A 16105-nucleotide genomic window follows, 5' to 3' on the forward strand; every position below is an offset into this window, starting at 1 on the left:
AATGTACCATATGAACTTTTTTTGTTTGTTTGTTTTTTGGAATTGGGTTGACACTCCCTATCCAAGCAGATGCCAATTGGAAAACCTACTAAAAGAACATAAATTTCTTATTCTTATTCTTATTCTTGTTACAAAATTTGACAGTTTTACACATTAGGGCCCCCGTACACTGTGTGATCTTGGGCTGACCTAGACAAAAGTTGACTACCATGACAGAAACTTGGTAAAATCTCTGGTCATTAATCCAAAATGATGATCCTGAGAGATATACCAACAGCTGGGCTCTGAGCACAGTGTCAGAATTCAGGTCATAGTAAAGTTAATACTGTTAGCACCCTTAAACATAAATGCATACACATCATAGTGGTGTGTATACTGTATGTGTATGGTTACAGTAGCTCTATTTTATAGCTGTGTGAAGAATGAAAAAAAGAGAACTTGAGAGCTCCCCAATTCTGACATTGGAAAGATGTGGTTATCAGAAGCTGTTGGAACAGTTGACAAGCACATCATTTTAAATATATACAGGCTGGCTTAGACTAGGCTCTGACCCCTCTGTTTGTTTGCTGATGTGTGAGGTTAAAATTTGCCTTTTATTGACATCTATCACTGTCATTTTATTCTGCGGTCTTTCATAACATGCTGTTTTAGAAACCTTCCAGTTTTTTTTTTCCAACATTGACCTATGTTTCCAACATGAGAAATAAAAATTTAATAGATCAGTGTTAACTGCATTGACTGATGTTACAACAAAAATGTTTCATCAACGACCTTTTCTCCATGACGAAAACAAGACAATGACGAGCTAAAATCTATGTTTCATTTTCATTGATGAGACATGAAATGTTAGCAGTGGACTATTGGACATTGAAAGCCAAGAAAGGCCATGCTTGCAGTCATCTTCAAATGCAGCAGGGGCGACAGGCTGGTAAACTCCAGTAAATAGCAAGCGAGTTAAGTCAATGTGGAAGTGCCAAGAAGTGCAATTCATCAACTGGCCACTTGAGGCTGGCTCCAAAAAAGAGCAAATCCCCATAGACTTTCATGTAACAATGCAACTTTACAGCTAATGTAAATATGTTTACAGCCAGGTACAAAAAAAAAAAAAAAACGGTTTTGATCTCTGTGGCTTATTTCATCATTCATGACAACTGTGACTTTTTTTATAACAATCCCATTTGAATGTTATTAACGCTTAAAATTCGGCATAATTAAGGGCGCGGCCACTTTGACTGACAGGCTGTCAGCTAGGCCTCACTGCAAGCCACTCAACTTCACCTCTCTGCCGAGTTTTGAGGTGTTGGAGCCGGCTTGCCGGAGCCTGTCGGAGATTTTTTTTGTACAACTATCAAGCAAATTATATGGTTTGCTGTGCAGATCATTGTACCACCTGACCGTCCATGACACCATTACTCCAGTTTTTCGGTAAGTGACATTCTATTATTATTCCCTTTATATGTTAGAGCTAATTAGCATGTATCATTGTTTTTCTGGCTTGTTAGCTTAGGTCATTATCTCACTATCTAGCTGCTAACCGGCATGCACCAAAGTCTCAACGTAATACAGAAGTGTTAGAATTTAGGGTGATAACACTTTCAACAAAGGGCGTCTGTGTGAGGCTGGAAAATAAAGCTCCACCACGTTAATGTTAGTTAGCTAAAGTTATGCTCTGTAAGTGATACACTTGCCATACAGGCAGTGTAACGTTAAGGTAAGGTTAATGCTAGACTAGGTATCAGTTATATTACGTTAAAATGTTGCAGACTGTGTGCAATTACAATAAAGTGTATGTGTGTAACGTAAAACGTAATGTTCAGCGTGGTTCAAGAAATGACGTTATTCTATCTAAATGTTGCGTCTTTGGTTAAGGTAGAGTTGGTTATTGAGGTTATACAGCAAGTTAACATCAGGTTTGACGGCCCATAAACCCAAACTTTGTTATTGTCATAACATTATTGCAGGCAACTGATTGTGGTCAGCTGTTGGCTTAAATGTCGACATGTAATGTTTGCAGCTTGTCTGCTGAATTGTTTTTACATCGTCTTTAACACTTACTGAATTTAATTGTGTGTTACATAAGTGAATATGGTATAACAAAGCTTCATTTAACTGTTACATATGAAAAATAAGTGTAAATGCAACAGACAGACACCTCTTTTAAGCTTAAATAAAGTGGTGACCTCTGTTGAACATTAAGAAATTTAGGTTGTGATATTTTCATGTAAAAAAGTCTGTGAAGGAGGTAACCTGACACATGTACTTATTTACACATTTATTTGTCTGTGTAAAGCTTTCCTCTAGGTGATCCAGTGGACCAGGTTGCAAGTGGATGCTCATCGTGAGAAGACAGAACTGAACTACTAACCATAGGCCGAAATCCCAGGGGGGGACGGGTGGGGAAGCACTTGTGCCAATTATATATGCAACATGATGCATTTATAACTTTAAAATGATTGTATCCTCCCCCCAATCAACCCCCTTCACAATGGTTTGGTCCGTATCCGCATACACCGGCACACAGCAGCACTCGACAGGACTGACTGTGGATCAGTGGAAGTGTGTCAGAGTAGAGGAAACTGAGCTCCAATAAGTAACTACTTTGCAAAAGTTCATTTAAAAGGGGAGACATGTCGGACACCATAGGCTACTTCTACTTTTAAAGAGAATAAAACACAGTACCAGGTGTAACCAGACAGAGTTTTGTTCACTTCATTACGGAGATTCACATTGCAGTTGAATCTTCTGTGCGAATGCAGCAGTCAAACAAACAGCCCAGCTGCTACAAATCATTCAAACTCAAAGAATTTTGGACCAATTTTAATGCAGTTTGGATTGTTACAATTTACATAAGTGTGTTTATGAAAGAGGATACTTCATTCTCATACCATTTTTTTTATCTTTTGTAAGTGGTAACTGTAATATTTCTATATTCAAAATCAACGTACCTTAAACAGTTAAGTTCCAAGTATATTTTTCCTGCATTTAAAGTCATTGCCATTGTGTGATTTTGTTTGGAATCTTTTAAATAAATGAAGACTTGATTAAAAAAAATGACATAATTACAGCAAACACTTAAAAACAATCAAGTCTGGCAGCTTTCATAGTGATGTAAATAAATTTTAAAATAATCAAACTGAAACTATCTTCATCGTGCCTCCCACCCAAAATGTGACTCCTGTAATAGGCTACATGTGTACTGAGTATTAATTAGGCATACAAACTCTGTTGTGTGTAATGAAGATTTGACAATTAGATTTTCATTTCAAAGCAGTTGGCTTTAGTGATTCACATCACATGTCCTTTTTCATTTGAAAGAGACTGACAAGATGTCAGTGTGCTACAGCTCATGCATTAGTTTTATTCCAAATTACAGTAATTACAATTTTAAAAAGAGTGTTTAACGCCTTGGTAATTTGTGAAAATAGTTTTGTATTTCTGGGTGCATTTTCAGGAACTACAGAATGCTCATCTGGTTTATTTCAGATTTCCTGTATGCCTCGTAATGAAGGACATTTTGTGTTTTTTTTTAGTGTCATAATAAATGTCAGAAAAAATACACCAGAAAGCAAAAACTGTAATATCTTATAACTTTCTTTGGCAGTGTTCAAGGACTGCAACATGTGTTCTATCATTTATGTTTTTATTAAAGCTAATATAGAAATAGTGTTGTAATTAATTACAAAGTCTAGCAAAACCATCAATTTGTTTCTGCTTTATTATAGTGTACAGTATTAGACCAGACATGCACCATTAAAAACCATCAACGAACAATTTCAACAATGTTATTATCCATGGGCAACACTAGGAATATATATAATACAATGTGATTAATAAATTAAATAATGTGACAGTACAGCTGTGGATCAAGGAAAAGGTGAACTTAACTGTTACAAGAAAAGTTTGCAAAATGAAGAGAGGTAGTTGAATTTCCAGTGCAACATACTGAAAATTTAGTAACAGGTATAAATTACAGTAAAAATGGTTGACATGAGTATCACAGTATAAAAATAACACTCAATGTATAGCTTTCAGTGCTTAATGTAGCAATGTTAATGTAGTCTTCATTTAATGAATAAAGTCCAAATCCTGGTATGGGTGAAGGAGTAAAAGCTGCCTTTACAGTTAAAGTGAGGATAGTGCCATGGGTGCGGATCCTTTCTGAAAAACACAAAAGATGATGAGGAGAATTGGGAATCTGTGAGAGGTGAGAGATGATAACGTGAGTGGTCATAACAAGAATATGATTCTCTGTGTAGTGCTTTTTGAATGACTTAGTGATGGTTATGAGCCTCTATGAAATCGTGAAATATGCTGGCAATCTCAAGCGCTCTGTGGGCATGATTTGCACGCTGCATTTAAAAACAAATCACAACTGATTGTGTCCCCCCCAAACTTGTCATCAGATCTGCACCCATGGATAGTGCAATAGTCAGTGGAAAAGCTATTGCAGCAGTTCCTATGTATTAGACGAAAGGTGTAAAATGTACAGGAGTCATTATTCATTATAAGTCCTTGTGTGTGAGACAGTTTATATGTAGCTAATCTCTCAAGACAGATTCTGCAATTTACATTGTAAAGGAAGAAAAAAAAGTGTTGTTTTTTTTTTGTTTGTTTGTTTGTTTTTTTACCGATGAATTTCCAGACTGATATGTAGCAGGTTCAAGTGGCCTTCACATGATAAGAACAACACGCTTCGCTCAACGCCAGGTGCGGCGCAGAGGTCAGAGGTAAACTCGGTCAAAGTTCAAATAGTCTGAGTGGGCGGAAGTTCACTGCATAGATCAGCCTTTCATTGGGCGGAACGAGCCACCCGCTGAAGTCCTGCCCTACCACCTCCGGTTGTGTAGCAGTTTTCAACCTTCAACACGTCCTTTACTAACTTTTGCGGTGTTTGATCTTGCGGGGATGTAGCCATTTTTCTGCCATGGTTCGCGTCCTGTAGGCAATATTTTTGTGGGCGTGTTACACCAAAACCTGTTTCCCCCCGGCAATATTTTTGCTGTGGCACCGCCAAGAACGATTGTGATTGGTTGAAAGAAATAAAAAAAGCCGAGGCAGTTTTTTTCCAATCTTAAAGTGAGAGTTGGCGCAGCCAGAGCTTTCTTTTCTTGAGAAATGTCTGGTGAGCGAGACTAAAGTTCAAATAATTTCAACTCTGAGCGCAGCGCTCGGGTGGAAAATCCAAGCTGTTCTGAAGCCTTTACATGGTAACAGATAGTTGGTTAACACTGGTCACTATGAAAGAGACAATAAGGCAATGTAATAATGTAAATTTACCCCAGTAACATCTTCTCTCTGACTAAATCATGTTCTTGGAACAGCATATATATTACATATATGATATATGATATTAACTATAATAACTGAAAATGATAAACTGTATGAACTCTAAACTCTAATGTTTTATTATTTGATACAGCTACGGCCGACATGGGTCAGAGAGTGTCAAAGACCATGAGGTGGTAAGAGAATAACACAAAGGGAACAAGAGAGGGTGTAGGAACGAGGAAGAGCAGAGCTGGTAATACTGAAAAGTGTTACCAAGTGTTATATATCTATATCTATATACATATATACATATATACATATATATATATATATATATATATATATATATATATATATACATATATACATATATACATATGTGTGTGTGTGTGTGTATGTATGTATGTATATATATATATATATATATATATATATATATATATATATATATATGTTTTATATTCTAGTTTCTTCAAAATAGCCACCCTTTGCTCTGATTACTGCTTTGCACACTCTTGGCATTCTCTCCATGAGCTTCAAGAGGTAGTCACCTGAAATGGTTTTCCAACAGTCTTGAAGGAGTTCCCAGAGGTGTTTAGCACTTGTTGGCCCCTTTGCCTTCACTCTGCGGTCCAGCTCACCCCAAACCATCTCGATTGGGTTCAGGTCCAGTGACTGTGGAGGCCAGGTCATCTGCCGCAGCACTCCATCACTCTCCTTCTTGGTCAAATAGCCCTTACACAGCCTGGAGGTGTGTTTGGGGTCATTGTCCTGTTGAAAAATAAATGATCGTTCAACTAAACGCAAACCGGATGGGATGGCATGTCGCTGCAGGATGCTGTGGTAGCCATGCTGGTTCAGTGTGCCTTCAATTTTGAATAAATCCCCAACAGTGTCACCAGCAAAACACCCCCACACCATCACACCTCCTCCTCCATGCTTCACAGTGGGAACCAGGCATGTGGAATCCATCCATTCACCTTTTCTGCGTCTCACAAAGACACGGCGGTTGGAACCAAAGATCTCAAATTTGGACTCATCAGACCAAAGCACAGATTTCCACTGGTCTAATGTCCATTCCTTGTGTTTCTTGGCCCAAACAAATCTCTTCTGCTTGTTGCCTCTCCTTAGCAGTGGTTTCCTAGCAGCTATTTGACCATGAAGGCCTGATTTGCGCAGTCTCCTCTTAACAGTTGTTCTAGAGATGGGTCTGCTGCTAGAACTCTGTGTGGCATTCATCTGGTCTCTGATCTGAGCTGCTGTTAACTTGCGATTTCTGAGGCTGGTGACTCGGATGAACTTATCCTCAGAAGCAGAGGTGACTCTTGGTCTTCCTTTCCTGGGTCGGTCCTCATGTGTGCCAGTTTCGTTGTAGCGCTTGATGGTTTTTGCGACTCCACTTGGGGACACATTTAAAGTTTTTGCAATTTTCCGGACTGACTGACCTTCATTTCTTAAAGTAATGATGGCCACTCGTTTTTCTTTAGTTAGCTGATTGGTTCTTGCCATAATATGAATTTTAACAGTTGTCCAATAGGGCTGTCGGCTGTGTATTAACCTGACTTCTGCACAACACAACTGATGGTCCCAACCCCATTGATAAAGCAAGAAATTCCACTAATTAACCCTGATAAGGCACACCTGTGAAGTGGAAACCATTTCAGGTGACTACCTCTTGAAGCTCATGGAGAGAATGCCAAGAGTGTGCAAAGCAGTAATCAGAGCAAAGGGTGGCTATTTTGAAGAAACTAGAATATAAAACATGTTTTCAGTTATTTCACCTTTTTTTGTTAAGTACATAACTCCACATGTGTTCATTCATAGTTTTGATGCCTTCAGTGAGAATCTACAATGTAAATAGTCATGAAAATAAAGAAAACGCATTGAATGAGAAGGTGTGTCCAAACTTTTGGCCTGTACTGTATATATATATGTATATATATATATATATATATATATATATATATATATATATATGTGTATGTATATATATGTATATATATGTATGTATATATATATATATGTGTGTGTGTATATATATATATATATATATATATATATGTATATACATATATATATATATATGTGTATATATATATATATATATGTATATGTATATATGTGTATATATATGTATATGTATATGTGTATATATATATGTATATATATGTGTGTGTGTGTGTGTGTGTGTGTGTATATATATATATATATATATATATATATATATATATATATATATCTATATATAGATATATATATATATATATAAATAACACTCACCACATGAGGACTGCCACTGTGGGCTATGTACTGAGCTAAAAATAAAAATCCTTTGAAACTCAACTTCAATGGGGAACAAACTGTTGGACATGAACACTTCACTGTTGTTGAAGTCGGGCTTTAATGGACACTGTTTCAAAAATATAATTTCTCCTCATGGTGAAATAAACTGCATTGTTCACAAATAGCCCAGGAGTGTTAAACCATGTGTGAGGGTGATGTACAAAGCTGCCACTTAAACAATGAACATATGTAGCCATAACACTGCTCACAAACCTGCGGGCCTTGTCAGTCTTCCTCGAATTGGCAGCAGCCTTCCACCTGCATCTCTGGGTGGTGCCAGAGAAGATGATCTTCATGTCTGGATGCTGCAGGTGGAGGTGGTGCAGGTCCTGCTCTTTTCTGTGATGAGGTTGACACTTGGTACATCTCCCAGGTCATTCCCACCACAGTGGATGAGGAGAACATCCAGAGCTGCTCTGGCTCGTAGAGACTACGTGAAAAGAGATAGAAGGAGACGTGTTCCACCTCTGACGAACTCATGGATGTAAATATCATCAACACCAAGGCTGTTCTCTATGGTCTCTGTAGCTCTCTCAGCCCCACACCAGACAAAGCTCCAGTGATCCAGACAGTGGCTGGATGGAAAAAACAACAACATTGCTATAGTGAGGAATGTATCAGATTGATCATATGAGCTCCACACAGTTATCTGAAAAGACACTATTCCCTCAGTTTAGATGTAAAAGAAAAGTCTTCTGTATTGTTTTACACTAAACAGCAATAGAAAAGTAACTATTACTCACTTGTGTGGCTTTGTGTGGGTGAACATGAAGTGATGCAGCACTCAGTATTGCTACATTTTCTGAAAGAGAAAGAATAAATCATTCTAACAGATGTTTTTGACAACACTGAAACGAACAGGACCTGCATGCAAAAAACAGCCTACAAACACTGACCATAACCAAACAATGTTAATAATAACACACTAATTAATCAATAACAGTTTTTGTGGTCTAACATTAACTGAATTAAGATCAATTTAATCTGCTGGCTTTTGAACGAGCAGCACACCAAGATGCCCAATGTTACAGTTAACCACCGCATTACTGCAGTTACGCTAACTACACACCACACACTTTAACATTAACTTACACATGGTAATGTTAACTTCAGCTAATGCTACAGTAACATCACAAGGTTAACATTACTCCTCTTATATGCAGGGGTGAAAGTAGTTTTAAATTCTTGCCAGTACTATTACAAAAAACCTTCATTGCTTCATATTGTTCACCTCTCCTTACTTAATGCATTTTTAAAAAACCAAACAAACAAATAAAAACATTTCAATATTGTATTGTACCTGTATGGAGTAGAACAAAAATTAGAAACACTTCATAACATGTATAGTAAAATATTTGTTTTAATGTTTAGGGTGCTGGCATATATGAAACCTTAATGAACACTTAAACCCGTGCATGTCATTTTTTTCCCTCTCTTTTCCTCTTAACCTATTTTTCATTGTAAAAAACATTGATCAACCTGAACCTAAAATAAACTATTTAAATATTTGCTAATTAAATCACACTGACAGCGTTTGAGCCAACCACAAGAATGTGTGGAATTTCGTTGGTTTCATGTATTGTTTGTCCTGTCCCGTTGCAAATGGCGTTTTTTGACGTCCATGTTCCAGTTGTGGAAGTCAAACGTCCCAGTACAATAAATCAAACGCACCCTAAACGCTGTGTTTCGGAAGTAGACGCGCATGCGCAGTCACGTACTGCTGAGAGTGAAATACCTGATCATTAGCTCACACGCAGATTGTTCAAGCTGTTCTCTGTGTTGTTGAAATTAAACAAAATAACATGGAACACATCTGCTTATTATGCTACTAATTTTAATTGGGATATTTTTTGATGAACTGAATGGCATTTAACGGAGTGTTGCACGTCTTGAAGGCTGGGCTCATAGGAGACTGCCGGACTCTTTCCCAGGGGAGGGGCTGGGGGAGAGAGGGAGATGTCCAGAGTCCGGACAAAGCTCCGCACAGAGCACGGACTGTTCAGAAGCAATTCGGAACGAGTTAAAAGCAATTAATGAACAGACAAAGCGGTGTTTAAAGCTGCATATATTGCTAGCAGATCTATTTTCTGGCCTAAAGTGTGGCCGTGACTAGTTCTGAATGTGGGCTTTAGCAGGCAGCCGCTCTCTTCTGTTCCTGGTACTGCGCACCGCCACTGAATCTTTAAGTGGTACGCTGTACCGGACCGTACCAGCTTACTTTCCCCCCTGCTTATATGTAATATTTGCTAAATGTAGGCATGTATGCAATTAGCTAATGTTACTAAGATTACTTTAATACTTCTCTTTAATACTCTTATGTTCACCTCAAATTATGGAGGCTAGCTTTATGTGGTGATTTAGCACGGCAAACCGGGTGCAGCTTTCAGTCAGGTTGCCAGTATAGGTGGGTGTGCGTAGTGTCCTCTGGCTCCTGCTTCAATCCCAAATGCCAAACTCGAGACTTCAAAATGGCAGTCCACAAACTAATGGATGACGTCACGGTTGCTACGTCCATTATTTTTACAGTCTGTGGTAAATAGTCTGCACCAGGATCAGAATCAGAATCGGTTTTAAAAGTACAGATGTGCAAAATCAACAGAATGCAGTGGCAGCAGCGTACCAGATGGTGATGGAGGAGGTGAGGATGGACTCAGTTATGACAGAGTAGAAGTGCACCATCATTGTCTTTGGCAGGTTGAACTTCTTCAGCTGCCGCAGGAAGTACATCCTCTGATGTGCTTTCTTTATAAGGGAGCTGATGTTCAGCAAATTTGAGGTCCTGGGTGATTTTGGTGGGAGGGGCTGGGTTCTTCCTGAAGTATACAACCATCTCCACTGTCTTAAGAGTGTTGAGCTCAGGTTGCACCAGCTGGTCAATCTCCCACCTGTAGGCGGACTCATCCCTGTCAGAGATGAGTCCAATGAGGGTGGTGTCATCCGCGAACTTCAGGAGCTGGACGGACTGATGACTGGAGGTGCAGCTGTTGGTGTACAGGGAGAAGAGCAGAGGAGAAAGAACACAGCTTTGGTGGGATCCAGTGTTGATAGTCCCGGTGTCAGAAACATGTCTCCCCAGCTTCACATGCTGCCTCCTGTCAGACAGTGATCCACCTGCAGGTGGAGTCAGGCACACTCAGCTGGGAGAGCTTGTCCTGTAGCAGAGCCGGGATAATTGTATTGAAGGCAGAGCTGAAGTCCACAAACAGGAACCTGGCGTAGGTTGATGGGGAGTCCAGATGCTGGTGGGTGAAGTGGAGGGCCATGTTGACAGTGTCGTCTACAGACCTATTGGCTCTGTAAGTGAACTGCAGGGGGCCCAGGAGAGGGTCGATGATGGCCTTGAGGTGTGACAGCACAAGACGCTTAAAGGACATCATTACTAGCCTGGTTCCAGACCATAGACCCTGCCCGCTCAACTGAGTAGGCTTGCATCTCTGGTCTGGCATACTTCAATGAATTTGCAATTTATCTTGTCCAAACGATGGACGGACCAATGAACACTGGGGGTCTAGCGATTAGCCAATCAGCGCCACGCTGATGTCAAGCTGTACGCCGGTGGGTAACTGGTGAGGATAGCAACAATGGCGACCGCTACAGATCCTACAGACCACATTAGTGATGCTATCAAGGTATTTCACTACTACTCGTGTTAATGGAGGACCAAATTAAGGAAGCTGCTAAACTGGATTTCACAGTGATGCAGCTGGGTGTGCACGACGGGCAATGATCGCTTGTTTTCAGCACCCCCGAGGCATGGATACTAATGACGTCAGATTCTGGGTGAGTCGTTGATCTCTACTGATTGGGTTAGGGAAAAATCAAATTCCCTCCCCCTTGTAAATCGCCTTCAATGGAAGCCATGTCAGACTGAAGGTTCTGGGAGCTTCAGTCTGACACTCAGGCTACATCATTACCACAGAGGTCAGGGCGATGGGTCTGTAGTCATTAAGTCCTGTGGTCCTTGGCTTTTTGGGGACAGGAATGATGGTGGAGGTCTTGAAGCAGGCTGGCACATGGCATGTCTCCACTGAGGTGTTAAAGATGTGGGTGAACACCGGAGGCAGCAGGTCGCTGCAGTGCTTCAAGGTGGACGGAGAGACTGTAGTCCGTTTTACACTGCCAGATTTTCCGCAAACGTTTTGCCAGCCAGCTGCGAGCGTTTATACACAGAGAGGCGGAATGGCGAGTTGATCCGAGACGCCCAATTTTTCACCTCGTAGGCCGAACCCTTTTAGCTTAAACAGACCGAGGCGGCCTTCCACAATGGGAGGGGCTGTTGAAGACTTGTTGGAGGAGCTGTTGATGACGCCGCACATGCGAGCCACTGGCGGTGGATAAACAGGAAACAGCTGATTGCAGGAATTAGTGAGCAGCTGGTAGCAAGAGGGAAAAAAGATTAGCAACTGGGGAGACAAGGAATTGCGTGCCCTCCTTGCCCTCGCAAACGAAGAGGCGATTAACCGTCAGATGACAGGAACGGTGAGGAACGGGACGACTGAGAGAGAGAATGAGAGAATCACTGCCTGACTAGCCGTGGCTTCCCTCCCACGTCACTGTTTACGTCACACTGAACCACTCGTTTTGTAACTTGCTCACGCCCACCATTACCCTGAAAAAGGTGCATTCTGTAAAAACAAAAGTTGGTAGGCGGCATTTTGCTGCACTCCCCAGTTTTGTTTTTATACTGCCAATGCTGAAAGAAGACTGATTGGGCTTTCCTGTAAATTTGCACAATTCCTATCTAAAAAGGGCTAGAGTCTGGTCCAGCTACTTTGTGGGGGTTCTGCCTCATAAAGAGCCTGCTGACATTGTGATGGCCCCAGGGCCTCCACTAGGGTTTGGTGTTGTGTTATGTTCTTTTGTTTCAGAGTGCTGGTGGCTTGATTGGTCGTGGTGATTGGAGGCAGCTGGCCACTGTCTCCAGCCCTTTAAAACCTGCCCTCCTGGGAACTTGGTGCCTCTTCTTTTCCCCCTGGCACCGTGCTGCATTGATTGCATTTACTTGAGTTGTGTATAGTTTAGTTTGCATTATAATACTTGGTTATATTGTTTATTCTTGATTTTTTGCTTTTTATGTAACTCCCCATGTGTTTCCTTATTTGTGATGGTCTTAGAGCCGGACCATAACAACATCCCTCTCCTGGATAGTGAGAGTAGTGGTGGGGGAGGAGGAGTGGGCCATAGGTGTGGGCAGTTGAGGGGGTGGCAGGCCCCTGCTGAGGTGGGGGAGGTGATACTGGTGGGTTGGAGCTGGTGGTCGCGGGGGATGGTGTCTGGACTGTCCCATTGTCTTTCAAATCGACAGTAAATCAACAGGATGTTTCACTAGCCAGCAAAAACACTTACAATGGAGCCGCGTCAGCCATTGGTGCGTGTTGTAAGCTGTAATTCAGCAGTAAATAATCAGCTGTGTGTCTGACTGTGGATGGTGGAAGTTTTGAATGGATTTGTGGAGTTTGTTAGTTACAGCGGTGGCTGTTAGCAGTTAGCTCGGCTTGTTAGCCGCTGAACAGCAGCGGAGCAAGCGGACACTGGCCGTCGGACTTCACAGCTAATCCCTGCAGGACTCCACTCAGATGCTGACTCGAGAGGGTTTATGGTTTGATGCTGTTTGACAAGCAGGTACTGTAGGAGGCTCAGTTATCTGTGTAGTGTAGCTGTGTTGTAAGTAAACAGTCTGAACTCGGATCAGTTTTCTCTAACAGAGATGAAATTTTAGTTTTAATCACCAACTCTGTGAGAGGACACGAGTTTAAACCTCCAGACTAACATGTTGCAGATTAAGAAAGAATTCTGGCTTTAATTACGTTACTTCTCTGCTCCTTAACAGTGAGATGGATAAGTCAGAGTTTACAATGAACCTGGGTACAAATCCTAGTTGTCTCGGATTAGTTATTTGTGGTGTCAAAGTTTTTTTTCAGAGTATAAATAGAGAGATGTTGAGCTTTTTAAATAATGATCAGTAAGTGTGTGCTTGTAAATCACCCCTTAAACCTGTCAAACACTGCTGGAGAAATGATAGTTTGTATGTGTGTAAAAATTGTTTGTAGTTATCGAAAATAACTGAATTAAATTTTATTACAACCTGTCACAGTGATTTTAATATCTGATACATGAACTGGATTAGTTTAGATAAAAAAACATATAGATAACATATTGACTAAAAGTTGACTTCAACATTTTGAATTTCCGTGGACTAAAACTAGACTAAAAATGTAAAAGATCAAAATGACTAGAATGTGACAAAAACTAATAAGCATTTTAATCTCAAGACTAAGACTAAGGGCCCTATTTAGATGGTCTAAAACGCAAAGCGCCAGGCGTGCACTGCATGGGTGTGTCCCAGTCACTTGCTAGTTAGACAGCCCATTTTCAGACTGTGCGCCATGGCGGAGAGTCTAAAAGGGTTGGACTTATTCTGTGAATTAGTCATGGGTGTGTTTTGGGCGTATCATTCAATAAGCCAATCAGAATGTCACCTCTCATTCCCTTTAAACGAGGCGTGATTGGAGCGCACAGCGGAGAGCTAGTTAGATGGTGGACCTACCAACTGGAAAGAGTGAGCGTTTTACAGCTGAGGAGACGATAAATGTATCTCTATATCGACTGTCCCGTCACATCTGATGTCAGATCAAAGGGGATTGGCACGTTTGGCACGCGTAATGGAAACCCAACCTGATTTGATTACAGTAACACAGCTGCAACCTAATAAGTTCACATCCCTCTCAGCCAGCCACAAACAGCCACAGCATCAGATAGGGAGTATATATTCAGCATCTGTCATCTTAGAAAAGTCAAAAGAAAAGAAACAGAGTGAGACTGCGAGAGAGAAAGAGAGAGCACGCACGCACGAGAGAAACGCTGTCAACAAATTGTAAATTATTCAATTTATTTTATTTTAACCCAGGAGGTTAGAGAGCCCAGCTCCCTCTCCAGCATCCTGAACCCCCCCGCCTGAAGGTGCAGGAAGGGCTGGTTCCGTCGCTGCACCCGGGCCGTCTGGTCTGGCTGCGCGCTGGCTGCGGAGCTGGGGTCATCCTCCTCATTCTCCTCCTCCTCCTCCTCCTGACAAGATGATCTTCAGTTTTACATTCTAAAAGCTTATTTTTTTTACATATACATTTGTACTTGTAGGGCTATAAGTTTACGTTTTTAGTTCACAGAAGCTGGTTATTGTTGTGTTTATGTCAAAATAAAGTTTATCAAACGTTTTCATATGCATCATCAGCCCGTGGAGGTCTGCTCGCAGTTCCGTATATTCGGACACTGCGAGCAGACCTCCCAGATTATGATGATCATTATTACTACAATTACTATTGCGGCAGTAGCTCAGTCCATAGGGACTTGGGTTGGGAACCGGCGGGTCGCCTGTTCGAGTCCCCATCTGGACCAAAATATGGAGCGTGGACTGGTGGTTGGAGAGGTGCCAGTTCACCTCCTGGGCACTGCCGAGGTGCCCTTGAGCAAGGCACCGAACCCCCCAACTGCTCGGGGTGCCTCACCAAGGGCAGCCCCCTCACTCTCCACTTTGCGCATGTATAGGTCCTGTTTGTGTGTGTGTCTTTCAGACCTGTGTGTTGATGACAAGCAAGAGTGAAAACATTGAATTTCCCCGCAGGGGGATTAATAAAGTAAATAAACTTAAAACTTAAACTTAAACTTAAACTTAGATCATTCTGATTAATGACTGACCATTAAGACGTGTTTCTGATAAATATTGTAATGTGCACAATAATAACCTTTCACATTGTAGTCATATTTTTATTTGTTATATTTTGCATATGTGTGGCTGCTTCATGTGTGTCTGAGCAGAGTGCACGTGCATTGTGCACCTGCCTAGACAAGCATATTACTAACTTGTTTAATAGTGAAATACTGCGCCGTTGACTTTAGACCAGGTTTTTGTTGGTCACTGGCACATTTGCTTTTTACATCATCTAACTAGCAACGCGCCATAACTGCGCCTGACCACTCCTCATTTTTAGATCAACACACCCAGAGAAGCGCAAGTTCATTTGCTAGTTAGATGACGAGGGTGCAGGGCGTGAAAATGACAACTGCGCCTGCATCTAAATAGCAATGACACATGCGACATGGATTATGTGCCCTCCGCTGTCTGCTTTAGACCATCTAAATAGGGCCCTTAATCTAGAATAGCTGCCAAAATTAACACTTAGAGATTTTTAAGATATGTTATGATTGAATATTAGTGTCAACTAACTTTAAGCAGTTTCAATCTGACGAGACTGCTTATCTATGCCCAAGGGTAGTGCTCAGGAAAAGACCATTGAATCATAAAAATCACAAAGGTTCATCCTCTCAAAAACCCATATAAGCAGAATTGCATGGCAGTCAGCCTATGAGATAAGAGCTGTATTTTTTTTTATAATGCTGATATGTTTGCATGAGGGTGGCTCTAAAGGAAAGCTCACAAAGCGTTCAGAATTTAAAGGGTTGATCCTCTGAAGAGCATGAATGTGCCAAATGAATTCCA

At 41.0% G+C, this 16105-nt stretch overlaps 1 protein-coding gene across 4 annotated transcripts in view; it reads left to right on the forward strand.

Moving 5' to 3' along the window:
* sez6b (seizure related 6 homolog b) overlaps nt 1–16105 on the forward strand; it is a 542199-nt gene that overhangs the window by 488375 nt on the left and 37719 nt on the right. The window lies entirely within an intron of this gene.

Source organism: Epinephelus lanceolatus, chromosome 4 (assembly GCF_041903045.1).
Source record: "Epinephelus lanceolatus isolate andai-2023 chromosome 4, ASM4190304v1, whole genome shotgun sequence".
Lineage (NCBI taxonomy): Eukaryota > Metazoa > Chordata > Actinopteri > Perciformes > Serranidae > Epinephelus > Epinephelus lanceolatus.